The sequence below is a fragment of the Bombyx mandarina genome, chromosome 09 (assembly GCF_030267445.1).
Source record: "Bombyx mandarina strain Sakado chromosome 09, ASM3026744v2".
Taxonomy (NCBI): domain Eukaryota; kingdom Metazoa; phylum Arthropoda; class Insecta; order Lepidoptera; family Bombycidae; genus Bombyx; species Bombyx mandarina.
In genome coordinates, this window is record NC_143216.1 from 8,391,028 (window position 1) to 8,409,517 (window position 18,490).

At 33.0% G+C, this 18,490-nt stretch overlaps 1 protein-coding gene across 9 annotated transcripts in view; it reads right to left on the minus strand.

Moving 5' to 3' along the window:
- Positions 1 to 16,805, minus strand: part of mub (poly(rC)-binding protein mub) — a 166,959-nt gene extending 150,154 nt beyond the window's left edge. For 5 of the 9 annotated variants that reach the window (XM_028170036.2, XM_089729836.1, XM_089729835.1 and 2 more), the window contains exon 1: positions 16,430 to 16,805. The gene's annotated coding sequence lies outside the window, so the exon portion shown is untranslated. The remainder of the gene's footprint in view (positions 1 to 16,429) is intronic. The other 4 variants (XR_016323558.1, XR_016323557.1, XM_089729839.1 and 1 more) reach the window with 2 other exon arrangements.
- Positions 16,806 to 18,490: the final 1,685 nt, after the last annotated feature.

The following is an 18,490-nucleotide window of genomic DNA, read 5'->3' on the forward strand; positions in this document are numbered from 1 at the left end:
TCACTCGGGAAGAAATAAACTTTAAAAGTAATAATTTGAAATAATGAATACCTTGATTAAAATATTAGAAAGAAAAAAATTTTTTTTTTAGATAATAGATAATTTAAGCTCTAATAAAAATATTAATAAGTTTATGTACTTTTGTGTATTAAAAATAATTAAACCGTGACTAAATTTACAAATGAACATAATAATAAATTTGCGTTCAATAATATTGCAATGCACATGGTTCTGATGATAATAATAGCAGACGCACAGATGCTAAAAACTTTACTTTTTGTCTTACAAGTTCACATGTTTGTAGTTTTAAATTTACAGATGGATAAATATTTCAGTGTGAACTGAGTTCGTTGGATGTAATACTATAGAATTCTTCAGTATTTTTTAAAATATTTCTATTAGTTTTCCAACTTTGGAAGTATTGCTCATCTTACTAACGATCTCAGTATGATACATTTTTAAGAGGCTGCCAACTACAATCATATCTAAATGTATTCTAAATAATAAATTGACCACCTCGTTGGTCAAATATACAATAATTAAACTACTATACCTGGAGCGGTTTGAGTTATATTCTCCGTCAAAGTATGCTCTTATTCTTTTGAAGAAAATAAAAATCATGTTATCCGTGATATAGTATTCGGGTCTGGGGGTCTAACTATTTTTGTCACGTATGTGATTTTTCTACTCATAACACAAGACAGACATTTCTAGTTTGGTGACATTAAATTTGGAAAACGGTTTTTAAATAAATTCCTTTGTGCCTTTAAGCAATGCTTAGAAGATGCGGTCAATCTCAGACTTACAACCCAATATATAGTTACATAATAATAGCCTATAACATCGCCTGTGCTAATTAATAAAGCGTGTAAAAACCATGATGATAATACGTTATTTCATATCCAATCAAATTTCAAAATATTTGCTTGAACTAAATATAAGTTATAAACCAAGTCAATATGAGGTAGCTTCTAGTACGTGATAATGTACCAAGTTTTATGGCTGTAGGTTAATGACCCATAAAAGGCTTCGTGTGTAGCCAAGAGTAACCCTCTTTAGTTGCCAGGAAGCTAGAAAAGTTGTTGCTTATTTTTAAATACCTAACACGTAATGTAGCATAAGAGTGGACGTATTTTACATATTTAACAAACAAAACAATCCACAAATATTTTCTATGAACCTGGACAATTTTTAGTATATAAAATTTATAAAAATGGGCGTTTGAATCTCTCAGCTATCACACTTACATTTCATATCAAAACAAATCAATCGCGGGGAGTATTGAAGCACGCCCCAGTCTCTACATAACGAGACCACTCGAATATTGTCGCGTCGGATAATCGAGAGTCCTGTTGTGTACTTGCTTTGTATGTCAATTGAAAGCAAAATAAACCAAATCGTGTTTTGTACAGTTTTAGTAATGAAAATTCATCCACCAACAATGCGACAATTTCCAAGGTTTAATAGATTTCTTGTATTTCCTCAATGGTAGGGTTTCGACCATAAGCAAGATCAATTTAAGTATGCGATTTTCTCTAATACTTATTTATTAGCGTTCTTGAAAAAAAATAATAGGATAACACTAAATTTTAGTCATTAGTTACTTGATTATAAAAATAAAATTGACCGGAAAAACGCAAGAGAAAATTATACTAAACTTTTTTATCTTTGCTGATTGACAGCTTATTAAATTGTCAGCATTTACATCAAATCGCAGTTAACTTTTTTTTTAACTTCAATGTTTGATTTTGAAAGCGGGATAAAATTTTACAATTGTGCTTGAATGAGAATACAAATGTCGAAAATTGCACCATATTCACCAGTCAATATTACGTCTTCTCTATTCTCGAATAATGTTATAAGGAAGGAATTTTTCATTGCCTTTTCCAAGGATTTAGTAACGACGCTTAAATTGCTATTCGTATTGCTATGGTAGTAATAAGTAGTTTATTTATTTATTAATCGTATGGCATTCGTTTACACTGCGTGGTTATAATTGAAATTTACAGTTTGTGATTAGGGTTTTATAATTGACGCAGTGTAGTTGGAACCGGGAGATCCTCAGGAGGACAGTTCGGTTGCCAGGTTGTTGCACTATTAGCACCACCCAGGGGTCACGTGTAGGGTAGCGGTGGGTAATCTCCTACGGACGTACTAGTAATAAGTGGATAGTAATGAGTTTGTATTTTCATAGTATATTTATTATTCATCGTTTTATGAAATGCGAGCTAGCTAAAGTTAATATAGAGCTAAAGTTAATTTAATTAATATAGAGATTTAGGCTTACAAATGACTTAATTTATTTAAAATAAATAAAAACCGGGAATAAATCACGCACGCGCACCCCAAACTATAATTTCCTGTAATATGAGAATTAGATACTGAAATACATACTTTAATACCTTTAAATGTATTTTTATTATATACTTGAAATATTTAATTTATATACTTGGAATCAGTCTTCCTTTTCAATGTCTCATTTACTCCATTGTTATAATACATATATATGTACATAAAATGAATGATGGGTTATAGTGTTGGAATTACTAGCAGTTATACTGCTGTATTCGTTTTCAAGAACAATTGCTATCTGCCGACTATAGCAAAATTATTACGTAATATTTTCCTTTTATTCTTAAATCGAAAGTGTAAAATATTTAATGTGGTTTTTTTTTCATGTTTCTTGTTGGATAAAAAGTTCATAATATCTTATTATATTACAATTGACAGTAAAATCCTAATATAATAAGTAAAATTGTATTATTATTAGTATATAATTGTAACAAAATATTTTGAATGAATGAAAAACACATGGTTTCGATTTTAAAAAAAACATGTGTCTAGACTAAACACGTAAATTCAAACTAAACAAACGGGGCGGTTTCTCTTCGAAGTGTTTGTAATGTGTTTAATTGGAAATCCTAGTTCATAACAAAGTTAGTTCTGTTAACCATACGAAGTGTTTTGAACAGGTACCCGACTGATTTTGTTACTCAGTAGCCTGTGTATTTGTTTTGTGTTTTATTTGAATACCAGTAATATGTATATTCTCTTCCAAAATTTTGATAGCCATTTCATTTTAACTTTAAACATTCATACCCGATAAAAAACCATTGAATTAAACTTTGTATGTCTGGATCTTGTTATATCTGTGTATATATGAAAATGCATCTAAATTTTTGATCTTCCTAGACAAAAGTATATATAGGTTGAACCCAAACGTTTTTACTGGTTAACCATACTGAGACCTTGGAACTTATATCACAAGATGGGTGGCCCATTTACTTTGTAGATGTCTATGGGCTCCAGTAACCACTTAAGGGCTCAGGTGGGCTGTGAGCTCGTCCACCCATCTAAGCAATAAATAAAATAAAAAAGACCGATGTAAATAAAGACTTCATTAATTGAATCTTAAAATAATATCACAATATTAGGTTACTGATAGACTACCTCGAGTTACTGTTATTACGATTGCTTCTCTTAATTCCTTCAAAATTATTATTATCATGTTACTTTTTTCTCAAGGCCAATATATATTTTTTTTATCGAATGCTATGAGAATCAAAATCTAAAATACTGATAAAAATGTAAACGCTCATGAAATTCTAACATTCTTTCAAATTGATCTTGTTAACCGGAAAAAACGTCGCTGTAATATCAATACAAAACTCAGGTGAGCTTATTTCATTTGAATATATGTCGTAAAATTTATGAGGCCTTTAATCTTTCGCTTCAAATCATAAAGTATTTGAAAGTAGGCAACATTTTTCCCGCCTCATTTGTATTCAAATATCAATTTTGTTCGACGGAAATCAAAATCATGTTTTCGCAAAACGAATGTACGAGAATCAAACATTTGAAACAGTTATAATGTGTAATCGCTTTTCCTTCTTTTTCGTTTCGACAAAAAATTTAAGATAAGATTCCATGTTATTTAAAATACTTATTTAAGTTGGTAAAGATTACCGAATTTTAGACAAGTGTAGACAATGTGAAATACATATTTTTTTTAGTATCAATTTGGTGTTTACATGGCCTTTTCTTTGTCTCTTCTTTGATATGACTTGCTAAATTAAACTTTTAAAATTAACATTATTATTTATTGTCATTATTATTAGGGAGTCCAACACTCATATAAATATTAGCCTATCCATTAAGTACATATATTTTCTACATGAATACCAAGTTTCAAATCAATCGGATGCATGGTTCAATAGTTAAAACGGAACATCCGTAAAAACCACTGTAGATTTATATATTAGTATAGATGACAATTCAGGAACAGGGATGTGGACTTATCAAATCAATGACTACGATGAAATCGAGCTATCAAACAAAATATCAATTATTTTAAAAGCAAGTTACAAATAAAAATTTACTAAATTGAACCGAGCGGCAGTCAATTTTATCCGGCTAGCATTTGTTGTGAGTACTACAATCTCTCTCTCTCTCTCTGAAAGCTATAGTTTATTAACAGTTAATAAAAACCTCCCAGAGCTCCGATAGCGACGGGGCGATCTGGCTGTAAATATTTTTGTTAACTTTTAATTATTATTTTTTGCTTTGATGTGTGGACGAGTTCACAGCCCACCTGATGTCAAGTGGTTACTGGAGCCCATAGACATCTAGAACGTAAATGCGCCAACCATCTTGAGATATCAGTTCTAAGGTCTCAGTATAGTTACAACGGCTGCCCCACCCTTCAAACCGAAACGCATTACTGCTTCACTGCAGAAATAGGCGGGGTGGTGGTATCTACCCGTGCGGACTCACAAGAGGTCCTACCACCAGTAAAATTGCTTTCAAAATCTATTGTTATCAAAGTATCTTAGACACATACAATATCATAATACATTCGTATACAATATCGAATCACTAGTGAACAAATATAAAGAATGTACTCTACTACGAACGATTCTTATTTTATTCTAACGCTACTTGCCCAATTTGAAGATTCGCAATAACGTACAATAGATAGAAAATACGAATGAGAAACCCCGAGTGTTACTGTTTCATCACAAAGCAAACACTCCTAAAAATATTATATTTTGAAATGATAATATTCTGTGTTCGAAGCTATATCGTTTCCGTTTTCGGGGAATTCGATCCCGTCCTAGCAGTGATGCGCGAACCGAGGGCCCGGCCGAAAGAGTGGGATCAGTCACGCGTAACACATCCGTGGAACTGATGAAGATAGGGACGTCTAGCGACAAAAAAATTTAACCGTTAAACAAATCCATGTCATATCTACATTATATTCAAACTTTGAAGCTATATTGAAGCGCTGAGCATCAAAAACAGTGTATCCTGATCAATAATGGTAACGATTATTTTAAAAAAACTTGACGGACTCTCCTAATTTCTACTAATGCATTTTAAGCTATTTAATTTAAGTTTAGTATTTAATTATTTACATTAAGGTGTAACGCTTAAAAATTCGTAGTAATGGCAACCCTATAAATAATTTGTTGAAGTGAGGGCTACATCCACGTGAAAACATGAAAAAATCAGATTTTAGTCGAGCGTACTTGGCAAATATTTGATATGACGTTAATTTTTTCTTTAGCTACCTCAATGAACTTCTAAACGATTGATTTAACGAACGGGTGTACGAACGTATGACCAATTATAAGAATTTTTTCTGATATAATTTTTAATACAATTTTTTAAGACAAGCTTGTAAATTTTCAAGTAGGTGAAAGAAATTCAGTCATATTAGTTTATTCACATAGAAAATTATGAGAAATCTGTTAGACCTAAAACGAGATAGCTTTCAAGATTAATTAAAAAAGCTGACTAATTGTGGAGGTTTCACAAAAGCTTTACGTGAAAGCTCACTGTGATATTTAACTTTTCAATTTGCCCAACACTCAAAATAACTCTAGCTGCAGTTTTCATCGTATCAGTATCCGAAAGCTTCGTTCAACAGAAATACCTCAAATCAATACCCAATGTCGGCCCGAAGCCCACTAAGTTATTTAAAATGCAGTTGACACGTCATTCGAGTGAAAATGCAATATTCGCCTTGTTCACGCGAAAACGCAGTTATTTTCCATACGTAGTTTTACGTCAGTATTCTGAACAATTTATTTATAATACATTTCATACAGCAGAAAGAATCACATATTTTGTACAATATTACTATTTGATATTGAAATCAATATCGTTTCATATCAAAATTTTGTGTTATTTTCTAGTGTTAGGTTGAAAGTATAGCATAAACTTTAAGCATTTTAGCAGTTAATGGCAAGATGAACTTTGAACTAAAGTGCTCTCCTTCGCTCGTGAATTCTGGTAATTCCAGAGGAACAGGTAGTTTCAATTGTCTGTGTTTTGAGTTTACTTGTAACAAAAAATAAATGTTTAAATGGTACTAAAGCATTGTTTTTTAATTTTTTTGCCTAGATGTGTGGACGAGCTCACGGGCCACCAGGTGTTAAGTGGTTACCGAAGCCCTTATAAATCTACAGCGTAAATGCAGCCATCCACCTCGAGACATGAGTTCTAAGGTCTCAAGTTTTTACAGTACAACGCCTGCGCCACCCTTCAAACCGAAATAAACTACTGCTTGACGCTAATGTTTATTGGATGGTACTATAACACGAGCCTTCACTAAATTGCCAACAAGAACTATAGAAACTTTCAACTCGATCAGATTAACGACGCGTGAACGCATAGAACAAGTATCTCAAATTTATTATACTAATTATAATGTGTATCAATTTTATTTATGTTGGAATGTAAAAATAAAAAATCTACTAATTAAACCAAATAATGAAAGATGACAAGATTTTATTTCAAAGAAAAATTCTACCAGGAACTAACTGCTTCATAAAAATAAGAGAAAAGTGAAACCACAAGTAAATTTGTAAAATAAGTTCTCGTGTTTCTCGCGCAATATTCCTGGGCGAGATACGATGACATTACCGCGGGAATTTGTCATAATTAACACGTCCGCCGCAATGCTTCAGCGATCACAGTATCCCTTATTTACATTATTTGAAGCTTCATTACAACGGTTCGGCATAAAACACGAAATGAAAATTCGGAACAACTTTATATTTTTGCATATGCGTTATTGGGTTACTTACGATTAAGAATTTTAACGGCTTTGTGCAGATTTCTATGTGTGCATTTTTTCAAACACTTCATCGTGTAAATTTCAGATTTTAACAAACCTTTATATGCGGCTACCGTCATCTGGAACTAATAACAAAAGCATGTCGTTTTAAAGGAACTACACAAATTCCATCGTACAAATATTCTGCTATTGGATACACAGATTATAGGTAACAAGCCTCTGTGAAATTAGAGACCCGTCAACAAACTGATGGAATGGTAGGTCGTGTTATCCTCTGAGCTCTACAAATGATAGCTTTGTCGTCGTATCCTTTGCAACGTCACGAATCTCCTGTCATGCAACGTATTAGGTAATTGAAGGTATCAACTAGAGCTTGAGTTTCAAATACCCGGTGTAGGCCCACCCTTTTATATTTAAAAGTAGAAAGAATAATGCGTTTATTGTAAAATTTTAATAACGTAAAATTGAAATTTAATATATAACTTAATAGCTGTTTTATTCTCGTCATTTAAAAATAGACGAAACAACTGAGACTTGGGTAGGAAAGTAGGTTCTGTTTGTTTCAATAGAATTTCATTTTGTTTATAATCTCGACCCAAACGATCGAAAAATGTATTGTTTGATGAATTATATAATCCCTCGCTAAATATTTGTTTTCAAAAGCCTACACGAAGTAATCGCTAATTCAAAAAGAAAAACCCCTCTTTCACATAAACTACATTTCACGAAACAACTACATTTTCTAGAAACTATTCTTTGTTCACTCAAACCTGTTTATTTATCCCTCAACAAACAGTCAACATAAGTCGGTAGTACGAGTATGTGACCGTAGTTAACGTCTTAGCAACGAGATCTTACCTCGGAAGATTACGTCTTCGCGGGCATAGCGCCGGGAGCTCGTTCAAAGCTCCGCTAAGTCCCGCCAGACTGTTGACTCCATTGTACAGACCCGAGTTAATACATTTATTTGAGCTAACAAAACGTGAGTAACAGCTAACAAAAGTAAATCTGAAAACAAAGATTTATTCAACAAACTTACCTGTAACGCTGCTATCTTAAATCCTTTCTGATCAATAGTATGAACCTTGTTGTATTGTTACTGATATAACGATTCCATAACTTATTTATTGTTCCTAATTAATTTGTTTTATAATTAGTTTATAATAGTTGATTTATCACAAATTATGACAAATTTCACAACAGCTACTACGGAAATTTCATTTGACTTTTTCCAGTTATTTTGTATAAACATTTTAGCTTTCTCATAGTTCTTAGTTCACTCAGTAATAAAAGGAATAGTGGGTTTATTTCACAGGGTTCGAAACAACTAGAAATTCAACCTATTTAGTTATTACCTTATTTATGTCTATGTAGTACTAGTACGTATAAATTTTACGGTGCTGTCCAATGGCGATTTGAATTGCATTCTGCACCCGTTTCGATTTGACTTAAAGTAAAAATCGCGTAATATAGTACGTGATGGTTCACTAGAAGTGAATATTTCGAGACTTTTCCTTCAATTAATAGAAACCAACAAATTACTTTGTAGATTTAAAACTAAGAAAATTGTTTCAATTTTTCTAAACATTCGTGTGTCAATACTGAATCAATGAAACTATTTTACTTTTCACTGGATAATTGCATTTCGATGTCGCAGTTATTTTGAGTAGGCAACTTAAACTACTACTCTTTTTTACTTTATAATTAGAGAGCAAATACGCTCAGATTAAGGTTGCATCATGCATTTCTCTAAGCTATTTTAATGATTTCAACCGTTAATTGTGATACTGAATGCAACCACAACGAAGTGACTAAATAGAATTTTAGTAATATATGTAAACTATTCAGAAAATTGTTCGCCTTAAACTAAAACAAACTAGAGAAAAGGCGAATACTTTAAAATTAAATACGAAAGTAATTTAAGTAGCAGCACATTTTTTAAGTGTTTCTTTTAGTCCGCCATTTACTGGTGAAGTGTTCATTTATCAGTAGCTGCAGCTGCTGAATCTAAGTATTTAAAAAGTTTATATTGCAAAATTGTATATAGCAATATTATCGAAACATCTTTTTATTTCCACTTTACTACATGGAGAGAAAGTAAAGCGACTATCAGAACCCGCATTAAGGTCGATGTCTCGAAGCATCATTTTTTCGCAGCAGTTATGCAGTAATGAAGATGTTGCGCTCGTGACCAGGATGGACAGAGTTCGGAATGAATACATACGGGGGAGCTTTAAAGTCACATGAATCACAGACAAAATGACGGAAAATCGCCTTAGATGGTATGGCCATATCATGAGACGGAACGAAGATCATGTGGTGAAGGTTGGTATTGTGCTTGCCAGAACAAAAGAAAGGTAGAGGCCGCCCACCAACGACCTGGTGGTCAAACATCGAAAGAGACTTTAAGAAAGCCTAATTGCCAAAACCGACAACCCAGGACAGATCAGCCTGGCGCCGTAGAGTGAGGAGACCCGACCCCAAATAACGGGAACAGGGACGGGTAGTAGTAGTTATGCAGTGTCATGAGATTCGCTGTGAGCGTTACCACCAGTTCTAATCAGTGATGTATTTTCTGATTTATATTCTCGATAGATAAAGTGGTGAGAAATTTAAAAAACATAAGTTTCAAAGCAGAAGCTATTTGTGTGAAACAGCTATTCGATTGATTCTTAATAAATTTTTATCAGCAAATTTTATGCATAGGTACTTTTTAAAAGACATTCAATCACTAAACAAGCTACTGTAAAATTACATGACAAACATCGTCAGAAACTAACACAGTTTCTGTGGTGGCATTTCATTTATAAACTTATTTATTATTTGATAATTAAATAATTAATTACACATTACATTTGATTTCTAAAACTCATTAATAATGACTATTGTTAATTTTCTTATCCTTATTGTATTTCAGCAAGCGGGTATATACTAATTGAGTTCATTTATTTCCATTTCATATTTTGCATTTAACTTAAAATTTTACGACCGGTCGCCTCGCTAACGTTATCTTTCTTTATGAATTATAGCCCTCGAATTAATAAGACATAATAACTTGGGCTATAATCAATAATCAATAATTGTTATTAATTTAATGAATAAAAGCACTTTACACCTTAAGGTGGGTGACGGTATTCTTGTTAGCGTCAAAATCGTTACCCAAACAATGGAATTAAAAAAATATTGATTAAAAGTACTTATTCGAGTTGTCCAGGATCGAGTATCCGTGATTACTGAACTAATTTATGTGCTGACAAATTACAAATTCAAAAACGTTCCGAAGTATTTTTTGTAAAAAATATAATTTACAATAAAATAAAATAAATTATCGATAATACTTAAGAAAGTAAACGGCATGCGAAAACTTTCCCTGCTCTACAATTTATTTCGTTTCTTTTGGAAAAAAAAAAAACATCGGCACAATGAAAGTTTCAAAATAAACAAGCTAATGATTTCCATAGAAGGACTTCCCGTCACAGTCAATAGGCAATTTACCCTTTGTGAAATGTACGAGTATACACATAAACGTCAAACTCTGCCGCGCTCCGGCTGGCTAACTCATAAAATGGAAATTCACTGTTTTTCAATTACACTACGGCTGAATAAATCATGGCTATCCCTCACAAAATAAAAAACGCTTTGATGAACAACTGACATCTGCTCAACCGACCCGAAGACTTTAAAATTATTCTGTTCATTAATGGTTCTCTGTATACAAAGCTTATTCAAGCAGTTCAGGAATATGAAAACGGGTAGTGGGTTTTAGTGATTTCTGACGTGAAAACATGAAACAAATACAATTTAATTATACTTTGAGCATTGGCTGTCATGTGGATTCAATATATCGTGAAGGGGGTCTACTCGCGCCCTTCGAAATATTAAGTTACTAAAACAAGAAGTATTTAGTACACTTAATTTGTTAAATTTATATTGTTTTCCCGTTCCTTTACAGTAGTAATTAATTATCGTTTCGGCTTCGGGTAAAGCCGAAATCATGTACAATTTGTACAGAAAGTATGTTTTATTTACCAAAATGAGATACGTTTTATGATTTTCTAGTGTATTTTGTGGTTTGTTAGAATGCTTTGTAGATTTTCCTTGTTTTTTTGTTTGTTTGATTGAACGCGCCTATCTCAGGAGCTACCGATCCGATTTGATAAATTCTTTCAGTGTTAATATACCCATTTATTGAGGCAACGTCACGCACGACCAATACAAGTGGAGCACCAAGAATTAATGTTTCAAAATCGTGCTTTTTTCTTCCTTTTGAGAGTTTCCCCTGCCTGCGCTGCGGAAACGGTTAAAGTTTCGCTAAAATGATGTATGGCTGTATGTTCCCCTTTAAAGTTTATAAAAACAGTCCGCGACAGTATATGTCTACATTTTAAGGCTAGATCACTATAACCTTTTTTATGCTAGTCAAATTTGTTCTAAAATAAAGCATTATTATTAAGGTGTTTTTATAAAGATGATATTATTTCTTATCCAAATAAATACGTAATTAATTAATCGTAATTAATTTAAAAGAAATTTACCCTTTACATCGTTTGCTTTCAATGAGTATTTTACAAGATAACGCAGTTCTAAAATAAGATCGCAGCAAAATAATGATCAAGCGCGTAATAATTATATACAAGGCGCCGGACGGCCGATTCGCGGCAGCGCAGAATAAAAAGAATAACAAGAAACCATCCAAATCAATTCAAGATAGGCTTAGAAAATTGTAGTTTTTTCTCGATTTGTCCAGGATCCCATAATCAGATCCTGATTCTAATTATTACAGGACCATTCGGGAAGTCTACCCTTTCGAACAAAAAAAAAGAAAAAAGAGTTATCAGAATCGGTTCAATCATTCTCGAGAAATCGGTTAATGTACCTAGATAAAAAATGGTGGTCGTATTGATAACCTCCACTTTTGAAACGTGATTTTGGTACCATAAATAGCTCCTTAAAATTATATTGTTCAAAATATTTCCACCTTATGCGTAAATGAAAAATAAAAAATTAATAAAAATGAAGTCGCGGATAAAAAGCGTTATCTCAAAGTAAGTATTCCATGCGGACGAAGTTGCGGAAAAAAGCCAGTTTTAAAATGTTTCAATAACTTCATGCCCATTCTTGTGCCATGGAGCAATAGTATAATATTTTCCATATAAAAATCTATTTTATGTAATTTAAATTCGTGACTTTATTATCCGACATTTCGAAATGGTTCTCCGTTCATGTATAAAACGATAAAACTATGAAGTTTTAGTTCTAGAATCTAGGTCTCCTACGTTTCGTTCAATAAAAACAGATGTTGTTTGTGTCGTGAACAACTTTCGTTTCACGGTACTAAGTTTCACTACAGTAAGTTGTCACACCAGTTATTCTAGCCGTGACATTGCTACAAGTCAAATGTGTACTTAGGCTTAGTCCACAGCATATTGAGAAGTCAAATAGTCGTGGAAGGGTCACAATCGAGTCTTTATGTTAGTTTAGGCTAATGTGAAACGTATATTTGACCACATCTATCTTATATATTAGGCAAAAGGTTTGATTTTCATAATTCCATAAATTTTGACATCGACATAGCAGCTAGTATTACTATAAATAGTAATTATGTTATAGCTAACATAATTACTATTTATAGTAATACTAGCTGACCCGGCAAACGTTGTTTTGCCATATATGCGCCATCTATTGATTACTTACTCAACCCAGTCGAAAGGTATCGACATCTGTTAGAATCATTTGGAGTTAACAGATAATTGTGACTGTCAAATAATAACAGACAAATAATTAGCAATAAATTAAAATTGCGACTATAATTTGAGATTTAAACTATCCTATCTCTCAAGTTGGATCGAACTGCACATGGTGTGCGAATTTTATTATAATCGGTTAAGTGGTTTAGGAGTCCATTGAGGACAAACATTGTGACACGAGATTTATATATATTAAGATTTATTAATTATAGCTTAGTTTATACTAATATGATTGTGTTTCATTCGGAAATCCACTAAGAGAAATCTCATATTATATAATAGCCACGATAAATAGACATATATGTAGATATTGGATCGACAGATGGAAGTTACGGTGTTCTTTTTATTGTCATTTGGATACGGAACCCTAATATTGTATTTACTCTGTAATTATCTTCATTTTCAAATTGTACACTAAAACATATGAAACTTCAGAGACTGAACATTTTTGCAATTTCAGAATAAATGCTTTTTTATTTCTTGATATTTAATGTACTAGAAAAATAGAATATTTTAAAAATAGGATATTTTTCCTTTTACTATATGATGCGACGGTAAATAAAAATTTTAATGGAATTTGTATTTTTAAAATAGTAGCTCATCAAAATCGCCTTTATTTTGTAGCTCATGGCCAGCATGAATTTCGTGACCCACCATGAGATACGAGGTCCAAGTTTCTGTTTAATTTTATAACCGCTATCCTAGCCCTTAAGCCGGAACGCATAGGCATTGGTATCTACGCCAGCAGCTTATCACATAATCTACCACCAGTAAATGCCGGTTGCGATCACAGTAAGCTGGTATACTACCCAGAAATTGCTGCTGTCCGTTGTCCGGTGTATCCCTTACTTGTTTTTTGCGACACCTATAGAAAAAATTAAGGTTGTGCTATTCCATTACCACATCCCTTGAGACCGCAAAGCAAAATTAGTTTATTCAGTAATTCATTTAATCATACATTCATTAATTCAGATAAGTTAAACTAAGTTAATTTTGTTAATTAACTTCAACAACTGGTAAGGAGACTTTCTCTAAATATCTCACAAGTTCATAGCCTAAGTTGCTATATTCCAAGTTCTCTGACTTTTACCTTGACAAATATTCGTACTAAAACTAACAAAACGAGGTACCAAAAAGGTCTTTTCGGCTTTCAGTTGCTTTTTGAATTATGGCGGCGATCTAAAAAGATTTCTGTACACATTCTAATAAAAAATGTAACCCAAACATTTTTATAAGAAACGTCGTGAAAAAAATTCCAGAAAACAACCTTTCACGCAGCAAATACCATTAAGTCTTCTGATATACATCACCCAGCCACATCCATTCGTTACCCGAAGAAAAACCTATGTCATGAACTAGTAATTTTTCCTCCTTGCCGGTAATAGATTGTATGTATTGAGGAATACCTTCTCATAAAATTGCGGCCATAGTCGGCCTTTGAACACATCCCGCTACACCAGTATAAAATATGAATAAACTGTAATTCCCAGTCGGCGTGACCGTGTAACTTACACATTACAGTACAGTCCCAATAGTGGTATTCGTCTCAATTTTTCCATCTCCTGCGTATATAATTCAGTATAAAGAGCCTAAAAGGAAAAGTTAGTGGGGCTCTATTTTATATGCAAAACAATTTTAGAGCTTTCTCATTTACTGTGATATACTATTTATTACAATTAGTGTTCGAACAATGGTCGAAAACTATAATAAATGAAACTTTAAGATTTAGATTCGTTTATGTTATTTTTGTTGAAATATTTTCCGGTAACCGTTTTTCAGAAAGTAAGGAAATCCATTACCAATATGAACTAGTATTAATTGAAGTACTGAACCTTTTGGAACGAAGTTCTTTATGGGACGATGCGGAGGGGTACCCTAATCGGGAAAAAACGTCCGTAACGTAAGATTTTTATTATTTATGTATAGTCTTAGTATGATGGCTATACAGTGTCTAATGTATAGTCTACGTGATGAAGGTTATTATTATTATTCATATAAATAGCTGTTTCTTTGTATATTATTATTACATATATTTTTTATAAATCATTGTGAATAAGATAAAGTTGATAGCTTTGTAGTAGTAGTTTTTATTTATTTTTATCGATAAAAAATCATAATAAAAAATGTATACCCGAATAATTATTTTCTTTATACCTCGAATAGAACATAAAAAAATTAATATTTTTATAATAAGGAACTTCGTTCCTATCCTGTGTCCCACGACACCACACATCTTTTTTTTTTATTGCCCATTTATAGCCTATTAATATGTATTAGCAGATTTGTATTATGTTTGTTTTATTTAAAAAATTTACAGTATTTCATTATTTTAAAATACTTTATTTTTGCGTGGCGAACTCATTCTCCTTATTGTTTTAAGAGGTTGCCAGAGCTGATATATTGCACAAAGGGCATGACGCAGGATACTGAAATGGACAAGGTGGAAATTTCAGCTTTTCCCGGGAGGCCAAACGCTTTTTAGGAAAAAAATACATGATTAAGTAGCATTTCTGTCGCGATTATTTAAACTATAACATAAATAATATAATCAGAAAATGTAATTTTTACTGAATTTAAATTTATTGATTCACAGTTTCATTGTTTTCAGCATTAATTTTTAAAAACGTTTTTATTGTTTTGTTGTATTTTGATCGTTTAAAGGGGAATAATTACGGGGATTTATCTGGTGATATAATCTGGAGATTTATCGATATGACAAAACTGTTTATATTGTCTCGTAGTTAGAAAGGTGAGACAATCGACATACTATGCAATTGATACTTTGATCTGATGGCTCAAGATGTATTGATCTCATGGTTCAAGATGAATTCTGGTTTTTAATTTACTATATTTATGAGCTCTAGAAATATGTACCACCGGTATTCATCTACTAATGCACATGGATCTGATTTTATATTACTTGTCTAGTGATGAGTGATTTATAGATTTTATATTTTATAGTGAAAATGCTATAAAGTTTCAGAGTAAATACGGAAGTAATTTTTGGATAATAAAGCATTAAGTTAAATAGCTATAACTGTTCAATATTTTAGTAATAAAACATTTTGCATTTTAACCCTATAATACAGCGTAAAACCTATAAAATACATGATAAATAAATTAGCAAACACAGTTACGGTAGGCAGCGGCTTGGCTCTGCCCTTGGCATTGCTGAAGTCCATGGGCGACGGTAACCACTCACCATCAGGTGGGCCGTATGCTCGTCTGCCTACAAAGGCAATAAAAAAAACATACATCTAAACTAAGCTACTTCAAATTTTATCATAATGTGAGATAAATTACGGCATAAAGTTTATTAAGTACGTATTGATAAAGGAATTTAATATAAAATATTAAAACCAAACATGCATAAAATTTAAATAATAAAAAAGCATGAAAGAATATTACGTGAAAAAGTTTAAAGTTCAAAGTAAAAGCGTTCCACATAATATATTAAAGCACAACAACAATAAAAACCAAGCATTTAAATTGTTTCTATTTCTTGATCACACTAAGAGTTTCAAAACTATCTCGGAATGATCTTTTAGAGAGCTATTGAGAATGAAGCGAGTTTTAAAATGCGGACGCAGCGGGTACTTACCAAGTGCTTGACAGATGAAAATGAGACAGGGAGGCTGCCAGCCGACCGATTTCCACTTCGGTCACTTTTTTACCGACAATCCAAATAATCCTTAATTTGCACTCTCTTTCAAAAGTTCTAAAAGCTTAGCTAGATGTTCATAAAGTTCAAAAAAAGTTCAAAAGATGTCTAATAAAAATCAAGGGACCTTAGCAAATGATCTTAAGATTTTACAATACGATATCGGGATATTAGGTTTTCATTTAAATCGCGTATAACACGGTACGCCCGAGTTATTACCGGTGGGGTTCGGAGAAATCGTACGTCGCGGAGAGGATAGGATCGGACACACGACCGAGGAGACCGAGACGATGTGAGTGATGCCGGCGGCTCGGTGCGGATGCCTCCCGCCCGCCTAACGCCGCGCTCTACTGTGAGCAAAAGGGATGCAGCGATTGAACCCTCGGGTTCGCGAATATCGCCGCTCAGATCGGCTCGCCAGAGTCTCAAGTGCTCTTCGCTGTTGGCAACGCTCTTTCCGAGAGGGAGGGCTCCGGTCGCTAAAACTCCAAAAGAACATATAACACACAACCGGTTACGCTCGAATTGAATCTTGCGTAATGGATACAGGATTCATTTTAAATACTTGATCAAGGGATGAACACCTGACGTTCGTCGTCATATCGAAAAACATATGCCCCTGTTGGCTAGGTGTAGCAAATACCATAACGAAAACTTTGGCTGAACTCGCGTCACATTATGCAACATTACCACTTGCACTGCGATCTTTCCAAAATCTTCGACTCTCGAATCCAGCTTTATCCAACATGAAATTATTTCGAGGATTTCATTTTTTCCACTTAATGGAAGTAGCTAAAAAAATGTTAACTATTTTACTTACTAAAAATACTTAGTAATAAAATCATTAGTCAATCAAATATTATTTCCTGTTCTTATCTACTTATTACATTGATTTTTTTAATAGTACGGTAATAAGTGTGGGAAATACAATTAAAAATCTTTTATCGATTTGGTTGAGACGAACTCGAATAGACATTATACTGTCGAAGAAGTTTCTTACTCACGCTCGAGAAATAACTCGTGTAACAGGCCGGCAACGAATCCATCAATCAATTAGAAACGTTATCCGACTGCCTATTTACTGCACAAAAAGCTTCTAACGTTGGCTAATTTGTTTATTAGGCGAACATCAATTAATACTATTGTAGAATCATCTAATTCTAGGCAATATATCTTGATTAGTTAGGAAAGAAATGATTATCATTTCAAAATTTCCTTTATTGATTTTGGTCTGTCGAAAGTTTTATCAAGGAGCAATAATAATTGTCACTAGGAATTATTACTACGTACTTTTAATTCATCTGTACTATTTTTCTATAATTCCCACTTAAATCAGATTCATTATATTATTACTATTCGTACCGTTATTCACCATATTGTAAAATTTCTAAGATTATTTTTAATATCATTTTACAACTACTAACATAAAACAAACAAAAAAACTTTTTTAATTACATTGTAAGAAATGTTCGAAACGAAAATGGATCTAGTTGTTTCAATGTTTTGACGTAATTGAAACTGGACGTTGAGCATAAATTTCAGACGGTAATTAAAGTTTAGTTCAACGAGGCACAACCAATTGGGAATACGCTTATTCATTGTTTGTTAATAATTTCTTTATTAGTATGAGGTTTGCGGATAGCTGTACAGAGTACACAGTTGGCTGTGCCTCTGGAATTATTGACTTTCATGAGCATCGGGAACCACTCACATCCAAGTTAGTCGTATAGCTCATACATTCCACAACACGGGTTCCATCGCTTGGTCTTGGTATGTTCGTCTGAACCCTCCTGCAACGGCAAACTATCACGCATGAGTGCGTCGCGCTCCCATAGACACAATCCACTGAGTTTCTCGACGGATTTTCTCAGTGGGTCGCAATTCCGATCTGGTGGTAGATGCTGCGAAGCACTGCTCTCGCTCGGGCAGATAGAGCCCATGAGCTCATCTACCGGTCTGTGAGTAGTTGAAATAGCTCCTTAGGCTACAAAGGATTAGGTA